This window comes from Lissotriton vulgaris, unplaced genomic scaffold, assembly GCF_964263255.1.
Source record: "Lissotriton vulgaris unplaced genomic scaffold, aLisVul1.2 SCAFFOLD_8864, whole genome shotgun sequence".
Classification (NCBI taxonomy): Eukaryota; Metazoa; Chordata; class Amphibia; order Caudata; family Salamandridae; genus Lissotriton; species Lissotriton vulgaris.
Window position 1 is genome coordinate 21,167 of NW_028243744.1, and position 10,000 is coordinate 31,166.

Sequence of the window (10,000 nt, forward strand, 5' to 3'; positions counted from 1 at the left end):
AAGTTGAAGGCCCCACGGTCTTACTAGGCATGGGCGAATTTTGCGGATCTCGCGTTCGCGAATTTTGCGGATTTGCGGATTCGCAATCCGCAAAATCCGCGAATTCCCGCGAATTTGCGGATTTTTTTTTTTTTTGTGTTCGCCCGTGTTTCTGCCAGTTCGCGAGGGTTTTTACAATTTCGCAATTTGCGAACTTACCTGTCGGGTCGCAAGTTTTGCGAACTTGTTGTTTCTACATGTCCAGCCTGTTTGGGACACTCTTCTTCATCACTGCCACTCTCTGTCACCACTGCCACTCTCTGACTACTCATGCCACCCTCTGGCCCACCCATGCCACCCTCTGTTTCATCACCACACCCTCTGGTTGTCCAGTGTACATTATTTTCGGCAAAGCAAAGCACACCTTCCCTGCCTCAAGTGACCTGAATTAATTTGGGGCTGATTAATGTGTCACAGAATATTTTTTTAGCTGGCACCTGCTTCCTTAGTGCGCCCTGATTAGTGATCTTTTGCACTTGCTAAGTGCTTTCATTGTTGCAAAATTAGTTACAACACCTGCCCTGCCCCAACTGACAATAATGAATTAGGGGCTAATTAATGTGTCACTGAAAGAATTTAAAGTTCCAGCCTGGCACCTGCTTGTCTGCTCCTTTAGCTGTAAATCAGGACCTTTGTGGCATACAGTTAAGGTCAGAGCAGGGTCACACAATAGTTGCAAGCAGGCAACCGAATTCTGGAGGGCCCCCTCAGGAAGCAATACAAAGAATCGTTACAAATCATGAGGTTGACCTTTTGCACCTGCTCATTGCTTTTGCTTTTGCTGAAATCGTTTTGCGGTTTTTTTCGCGCTATTCGCGGGGCGCGGCGTCGTGCGAAACCGACCGCGGAAGCCGCCAATTCGTGCGAATGAGCATTTTATTTTTTTGCGGCTTGTTGTTTCGCGAGTTTTTTTGCAGTATTCGCGAGCCGCTTGCAGCGCAACACGCGAATTTACCCCAAGGTCGAGTACGGGCGCGGCCATTTTGTTTGCGTGACGTATTTCCGTTTCCGCCCGCTATGTATAATCTCGCGCAGTAAGCGCATTGCGAGTAGAGGTTCGCACGAGATCGCGCGGGAAATCTAGAGGTTCGCACGAGATCGCGAGGAAAATCTCGCGCGAACTGACTTTCGCGCTCGGAAACGGGCGCCGGCCATCTTGTTTTTCATTCATTTCCTGTGTCTGGGCATGGTGTTTAATCCTCTTGATATCTTTCCCATCCTTTGCTTGTTTTCAGTTTTTTTTTTACGATTTTGCTTCTTATCTATCCCTCTCTTTTCCTAGCTGTATATTTTTGTCTTTTCTGCTATTTTTCTTTACTTTTAAACTACTTTTGTAAACTCTTTTCTTTTCTTCTTCCCTATCCTATTCTTTCTTAATTTTCTACTTCTTCCTACCTTACCTGCCCAGACCATGGTCAAGCCAGGCGCCGTGAAGCTGCCCAGGCACTTGAGGGCCGCAGCGGCGGCGGGGAGTAGTGCTGGACCCAGTGGCAGGACAGCAGGCGTGAGATCGAGGGGGGAGCAGGTGACGCGCCGGGAGATATTCAGCCCGGAGGAAGTGGGCGCGCTGGTCTACTTCGTCCAGCGCCGCCTGCCCAGGACCATCGCGGGAGGCGGCAGGATCGCGGCCGGCGGCTATAACATGCGGGAGCGCCGGAAGCGGTGGGAGAAGGTGTGCTGGGCCATATCCCACCTCTACGGGGTCCAGCGCACCTACAGCCAGGTCACCCATCGCTGGACGGACCTCCTGGACCGCGAGCGCGACCTGCTGGACCAGCTCGGCTTGGAGATCCCCGGGCTTGGTGAGTAGTAGTAGCCATTGGCATTTAATCACTCACTACTATGATGTTTTCTCCTGCTCTGTGTTGTTGTATTGCAAATATTTGTTTTTTACATGGAGCAAGCCAATAATGCCGCTGATGACGATTACATTGTAGTTAAATTATATTTCAAAATCTTCTGTGCATTTCAGGTGCACTGCTCTCCTTCTCAGTGGGGTTGCTACTATGCTTATTTGTTTTCTATTTCGTGGTCTCATTGGCCTGAGTAACTATTATGTATGAGTGTACTTAACAGAACTGCGTAATGCTAGACACTAGGGGGCAGATTACATTTACAAGCCCCTTGCGCCACGTTTACGTTGCCTTGCGTGACGCAACAGCGGCGTAAACGTGCCGCATCCCTGCAAGTCATTTACAGCATGACGCATCTAGGGAGATGCGTCACGTTATAAAGCCATGGGCCTGCACCACAATGGGTGCGTTCCTAGTACGCAGGGTGGGCGGTCCAGCGGCTGTGCGCCTCGCAAAATTGCCTGCGTGAAATCTACAAGATTTAACGCAGGCACTTCTGCGACGCTGCTACGTCAATTCAATTCCTTATGTCTGCTCGAAGCAGGCGAAAGGACTGACACAGCATGTAAAGTATTGGGTGGCCCTGAGCATTACTGGAGTTGCATTGCGTTGGCGACGTGACTCCAGCGATGCGCCGCTCTTACGTGACGAGATGCGTCACGCAAGTGCCTACCCTTGCGCCAGGGCGCGCCGCATTGTAAATGAGGCACATCTGCCGTGTCGCAAGGGTAGTTTTGCGTGACGCATTTGATCTGGCGCATCTCTGGAGATGCGCCAGAACGCGTAAGTAAGTATGCCCCTAAGGGGCAGAATTGCAATTACCGTCGCATCCCTGCAAAGTAGCAGGGATGCGCCATTAATTGTGCGGCCCGCTACCACCACCAAACATGGTGCGCCGTATTTGCAATGCGGCTCCCCATGGGCCCAAAACGTCACCGAAGCTTTACTGCTGGAGTTGCGTCGCAACGATGGCGCAGCTCCATCAATGCTCTGGGGTACCCTATCTCCCCAATGCTGGGTCAAGCCGTACGTCTGCTTCAAGCAGGTGCAGGGTTTGTGTGACGCATCATTGTCCTAAAGGTGACTGATTGATATTTTGTAGATTTCCCTCAGCCACTATTAGGATGTGTTCCAGCGCAGGAATGCCCTCCCTTGCGCCGGAACGCCCCCTGATGGCGCAGGGCTTTATAACGGGATGCATCTCCCAAATGCGTCACGTTGTTATAATATTATACGCCGCACCATGGCGCCCTTTTTTGTTTAGCTGCTGCGTCACAAAAGTCACGCAAGAACGGCGCAAAAGAGCCGCAAGGGCTTAAATCTGCCCCTTCCTTTGTAACCCTGACAATAAGAAAAATAGTGGCGGTGGATTGATAGTTTGACTATTTAAATGACTGGTAATGTAGCAGGCAACTGTTAGTGTTGTCACTGATCTGACTGAAATCACAATGGAGTTTGTCTGTCACTTTGCGTCTTGCCTGCGGACTGCTGCCTGCCAGTCCTAGGTGAACGTTTCAGTACTTTGTTTAGTGAGTTACGTGACTTTCGAAGTCACAGGTCCGCAAATAAATAAAAAGTAACCATAATCAATATAATTTCGCGGAAATATTTTGTTATTGTTCTTTTGAAATGTTTGATTTGGTTGACATTGACAAGCAACAATCATCCATGTTTTCTGTTCTTTCTTTCATGTTGTACGTCAGCTCCCCCCAGGGGCGAGAGGAGGACACAGGAGCAGCAGGCGGCGGATGCTGTTCATCAACAGGGCCAGGATCGGGCAGGCGAGGGCTCCTCTGCTGGCCCCAGTAAGTTTTCATTTTAGACTAGTACCTATTTTTCCTAGCGTTCCTCATTTGAATTTTTTCAAAATTGTCTTTGCTCTTCTTGTAGACTGTATCTAAATTCTTATCCTGCCTCTACTATGACTCCCTGTGGTATTACTAGATTATTCTTATTAGTCTGTCTGTGTAGCTAACTAAGATTGCACGGTTGGCGAAACTCCCATGATTCTAGTCAGCAATAGCTCTATCAACTTAGTGCAGTCCTCTGGGATTGTCCATAATGTCTTTTGAAGTGTTCTATCTGGACTCATGCTTGCAAAAATTGCAAAACCTTTCGTTCAGTCACTCTAGTCTGGAGGACCAAAAAACACAGATTGTATTTAAATTTAAAAGCTTTATTAAAAGTAAACACATTTATTAAAATAAAGTCATAATAAAACTAAACGTTTAACTGATAATGGAAAAGTGGTTAGTGCTGACGATTAATTGAAGACATTTCTTGTGGTCGAGCCGAGCTCTCACCTGGTTTCAACTTGATCTTGTTGTTAGAAGTCCATCTTCTGTCTGTGTGGAGAAAAATGGTGCGTGTTAAAAAATCAGCCTTCATCAGTTGTGCCAAAAAGTGCAGCAAGACAACCTTCCCTGGAAAAAGGGACATTTTTTTTAACTTTAACGTAGACAGTCACAAATTACATTGTTTTCACATGTCTTCATTCCTAGACCAAATACTAGTGACTAGTGAGTGCTTTATTCTAAGATTCTTAAATGTACTTTGTAGGTGGAACATCTGGTGGCGGGGCCAGTGTGGTGGTGGTGCTCGACACGGAGGCGGAGGGCAATTCATCATCAGGGGAGGAGGCGGCGGCGCCGGATGTGAGAGTTGAGACGGTGGTGGCGGCCAGAGGTAAGCTCTTATATATTCCTTACTTATTGAGATTGAAGACTAGCTGGGAAGGCAAGAATATGAGATGCATGGCTGGGTGAATGATGAAGCAATGATGGGTGGAAGGACAACAGCCTGGGTGGGTGACACAGAAACTGTATGTGTCCATATACCTGGATCATGCTACTATCTGACTCTTAGATAGCATATGTGTATCTAGAGCAGGGGTACTCTTAGTACGGCCCGCGGGCCGGTGGTGGCCCGGCAAGCCTTCGTTGGCGGTGCGCTGACCTTGCAGACAATCACTGCTCCCCCGGCCCCCACAGAGCAGAGGCTTTTTTGTATTTCACCTGTTAGCGCCCCTGCATCTCCACTCTGACAATCACTGCTCCCCCGGCCCCCACAGAGCAGAGTGGAGATGCAAGGCCACAAAGAGGTGAAATAGAACTAAGCCTCTGCTCTGTGGGGCCGGGCAAGCAGTGATTGTCAGGGTGGAGAAGCAGGGGCGCTAAAACAAACAAAGCCTCAATAATATGTTAATGGTCTTTTAAAGACCTGTTAAGTACTTTGGTGTTGTTGTCTGTGTGTGCGCGTTGAGGAAGCGGTCTCAACCCGGGCTGAAGGCTGACACAGATAGACACACACACAGTGAGATGACAGAGGGAGAGGGAGGGCAGGAGGGAGAGAGAGATGGAGGGAGGGCAGGAGGGACAGCAGGAGGGAGAGAGATGTATGTAAATGCTGGGTCTGGTGGCTCAGTGGATGAGGGCATCTGCTGCAGGGACCTGTGTGCAACCTCATGGTCACAAGTTATCGTTTTGCTTTAGCCCCGCCCCCTCTGACTCCGCCCCCACCAGTGCGGCCCTCGGCCCCAAACTACACTGTAAATGTAGCCCCTGAGAGAAAGTTTGTGAGTACCCATGATCTAGAGAGAGTAGACGGTCAGTGGATGAACTAAGTGTAACTTTGAAGAGCATGTAACACTAACACTGCACCCGCACGTCCGTTCCAGTGTAGGAAAGGCAAGGAAAAGAACTTTTAATTTTGTCCAAATACTACCATAAATAGTAGCAGTAGTTTGTATTGCAAGCACTGCATAGATCCGGTTATTATGGTGGCCACTCCCTACCTCTCTTAATAAGTTTAGTAGTACTCAGTCATTCATGTGTGGATGTATCACTGCCTGTCACTCAATAAAAAGCAAAGCACCTAAAGTCATCCCATATATAAGCAAAAACATCCCATGTGAAGTGATAGATAATCAGATTATTTATCTTCTTCAATTTTCCATTTCTAGTACTCATTTCCACTGTAGGGTGAAAGTTAAATTAATTAAGCAGTAGCCCTTGAGTTGTAACAGAGTATTCTCAGTGCCACCCGTAATAGAAAAGTAAGAGATTCACCACCTGCATGTACTGGACGGGTACAGTAACGCAACGGCAACGCAAGTCTAGGTCACTCCTCATGGCGTGCGTCTCTTTTTCTCGGGTGCAAGTTTACCGCGCTGGCATTATGCCGGCTTGCAGAAAATAACGTACCAATTTTCCAAAACAAGAGACAAGAAGAAGAATAAGACTGGTGTACTTTCATAGTCGACTCCAATGGAAGTCCACAGTGCTCATAGAATTTGTTCCTTAAACTCCCACTAATGTTAGAGCAAGGATGAAGAAGTGTGAGGTTATATAGATACTGGCCTCAATAGTTATGTAATGCGCTTGCAAGTTGCTAGTTGTACTGCAGCACACATTTCTGCTGAATGATTGAGTTAATCTTAAAGAGCATTGGTTACAGACTATGTCTTTCTTTCTTCATATAGGTTCTCCTTCCAAACGAACAAGGAGGAAGGAGCTGGCTAGAGCGGCCCGGCAACGGAGAATCGAGGCCACTGTTGCGGAATATCGGCGGCTGGTGGCCCTGGAGGACGTGGAAAGTGTGCGGTCGACAACAACGACAACGTCGTCCTCCGTGGCCTCACCGGCTGCCACCGTGACCCAGCACAGTGGTCCACCGAGACTGAGCCGGGCTGCCAAAGGCAAACGCCACCGCCGAGCAGCAAGGCCAACAGCTGCTTCTCACAGGCCTTGCACCTGCAAGGCAGTGAAGGCACGCCTGCGCCGCACCACCCTGATGGTGTCCCGCCTTCAGCAGGAGCTCGCCTTGCTCCGCGAGGAGCATGATGCCCTGGCCCAAAAAGTGAACAGCATCCACCCATAGTGTCCCTTGCCCCTTTTTTAGAGACTTTTGGGGGGTGGGAATTGGGAGTTGGGTTTTTGGGGACTTTTGAAGGACAATCGTTGGGGTTAGGGAGGGTCTTGCGGGAGATTATTTTGTTAGGGATATAAATATACTTTTTCAAACTTTATCTGAGCATACCTGTTTTTTACTGCTTGCCTGGTGGGTGGGGGTTTAACGTTGACTGTTTTCCTGAAAGTTTAGTTCCATTTTCTTCCTTTAAGTGTAAATGCCCAAATGTTTTCAACACTAAGTGCCTCTCACAGACTAAGTGAAGTGAATCCAAGAGTCCTAGGACTTTAGTAGTACTACCTTCAGGCTCTCGTCTCTCGTACTAATACTCCATTATACCCCCAAACCACCAAACGCTTATCTTACCTGTAATTTGTGTTTGAAAGTAGGGCTAGGCCCAGGGCTGGCTCCACGGGAAACACCGAATAACGTTGGCAATCTTGGTCGGATAAAATTTCCTCATAGCGGTGGTAGTAGTGGTGTGACACAGTGGCAGTTGCATGCCTATGAAAAAAAAGAAAATGAAATCTGGTTTGTCCTCCTGAGCAATTCAACGGTACAACTGAGAATATAGCAGGTGACAGAAGTACAGTAGAGCAGTGCCACATTGTAGCCTAACAAATGGTAAAGTATAACTACTAATTCGGTTGAAGTTCTTTCACATTAGCAATGGTTCTTTGTCAAGCAGAGTAAGAATATATCATCGACAACTGTGGAAAGAAAGAATGCGACAGTACAGGGCCTGTGTGGAATTATTGATAACTATATTCAACATAAGGTCTCTGTAGCCAGATACCCGAGAGCCTTGCTGGTCACTATAAATCCATTCACAACAACACTCAATGGGGTTGGTCTGGAAGGTGTCACGTTTACTCCCCGTGATCCAGTCGATGCAAATATGGTTCCACCTCCAAATGTCACCAACACCCAGAAGTGTAAACACAGGGTGTTCGAGGCATTAGGCGAGGGAGAAAAATAACAAACTAAAATAAAAAATGTGGGATGGGTAAAGGTAGGGTCAGCAGGGAAAGGATACCTGTAAGAGAAGACAAGACAGGCATCAGTGAAGTGATGTCCTAACATACAAGGGTACTCTCATATAGTCTCACTAAATAGTCTGCAAGTCTCCCGCCTACTCATGGGAAATGTAGTTTCATAGTACGGTAGGCGCTTAGGGGCTGCGTAACCTGACAGAAGGTATAGTAGATAGAAAAGGAGAAATTGCTTTTTTTCTAGGTGTCCCCTCACTCACCAGGGTTGCCCCTTGGTGACATGCTTCATCATTGGGGCCATCCCAGTCCTCTACGGCCTGGGGCGTGCTGCAACTTGCGAATTACGTAGGAGCACTTACAAATGACTATGTGTGGTGCAGATAGTGGAGTGGACTAAGTGATGTGTTAAGGGATCAATGTAGAAGCCGAGAGAGAGCAAAGAAATGCAGTCACAGTCAGAGAAAAAGGCAAGGGATACTGTATCTATGTGGTTGTAGTGGTCCTGTTGGAAGTGGTAAGTAAGTTGCCCGCAGAAAAAAAATCCTCCTATTAGCGGCACTCCTCCATTGCAGCCGACGCTTCGTCCACCGATGTTGGTCACCAGAAGACACCCTGTCCACTGCCTGCCTGATGCTGAATTGTGGCTCGCTACTGTGAAGCCTGACTCCATCCTTTTTTCCCCATTGCAGAGACTGAAACCCGGCCTGTAATTATTCAACGAAAAACAGGAAGTGATATAATATTACAACACCACTGATAAATAAATATAAGGTATGTAGGCTGTGGAGTGCAAAAAGTCACAATTTGTTTTTCCTAGTAGACAGACAGTACAATGTTTTTGAAAGTGCGTACTCTGAGTCACCTTTTGAAGGATAAGTAAGTATGGGCAAATTAATGTAGCGGATCTTGCCCCTCAAGCTAGGTGTACTGTAAACTGTGTTTTAGAACAAAAATAGATCTTCCTAGCAGTGCTCCCACCCAAAAAACGAGGCCTAGCAGAAAACTGGAGACAAAACTTACTTTGAAAGTAAAAGTAGGCCGAAGTACCCTAATTACCCATTACCCCCCGTGGATTGTATTCAAACCACTTGCAAGCAACCAAGCAAAAGTAGCCATAGCCAGCATCGCTCCAAGACTCGAAATCCCCCCCACTCAAACACATGCAATAGAAATACTGCTAACCCTAACGAACCCTAAGTTAAGAATAGTGGCAAAGGCTTTCTTTAACTATGCCAAATCCCCCCTTTCCCACCATGGATTTTCTTCAAATGACTTGCAACCAAAATTACACATTCTCACGAGTGCTCTAAGACCCCAGAACTCAGTTTGAAAAATCTAGAACACCCCGATACACATGCAATCCTGCTGCTAGGGCTAACCCTAACGAACCCTAAGTTACAAAAAGTGCCAAAACTAAAGGCTTTTCCGCGCGGATTTTGTCCCAACCACTTCTACCCGGTATTAGACCTTCCCAGGAATGCCCCAAGACCCGGCAACCCACCCGCCAAGAAGCATAACACCCCCAAACAGGCCAAAAGCAAAATCTCATACTTGCAATATTTCTGGGCCTTCGGTCCAAACGCGCTGCGTAGCTAGGCCATAAGTCGGGGTTGGCACGACGGATTTCCTGAAAAGCAAATGCAATCAAGATTAGAGTGTCCCAGCAGTGCTCCCAGACCATGAAACTCACCCGCAAACAGACGGAACCCCCCCTAAGAGCACCTCAAAGGCAAGCAAGTCATCAAAAACACAAAAAAAATTCCGCCTGGGATTTGGTCCAAAACACTTTTATCCGGTATTAGAGCTTCCCAGCAATGGCCCCAGAGCCGTCAACCCAGGAGAAAATGAGTAGAAGACCCCCAAACAGCCAAAGAGCAAAAGTACAAAAATGGGGACTTAGTCACTTTTTCACAAATTTCCCAAATCACTCCGCGCGCGCTCTGCAGCTAGGCCCTAAGTCCCCTCAGCCACCATGGATTTGCTTCAAACCTCTTGCAAAGTAAAGTATATATAGCCAGCAGTGCTCCCACACCACGAAACTCACCCGCAAACACCAGGAAGCCCCCCAAACAGGCCCCCGAAAACGCTACATAGAGCAAAATGTCAGAAATAGCCCAAAAAAAAATCGGCCTGGATTTTGTCCCAACCACTTCTACCCGGTATTAGACCTTCCCAGGAATGCCCCAAGACCCGGCAACCCACCCGCCA

At 47.7% G+C, this 10,000-nt stretch overlaps 1 long non-coding RNA gene across 1 annotated transcript; it reads left to right on the forward strand.

The window, feature by feature from the left end:
* Positions 1 to 3,598: 3,598 nt before the first annotated feature.
* On the forward strand, positions 3,599 to 6,619 carry LOC147668240 (uncharacterized). Its single transcript, XR_015304143.1, has 3 exons — positions 3,599 to 3,697; positions 4,452 to 4,577; positions 6,373 to 6,619. It is a non-coding gene; the product is annotated as an uncharacterized LOC147668240 (long non-coding RNA).
* Positions 6,620 to 10,000: the final 3,381 nt, after the last annotated feature.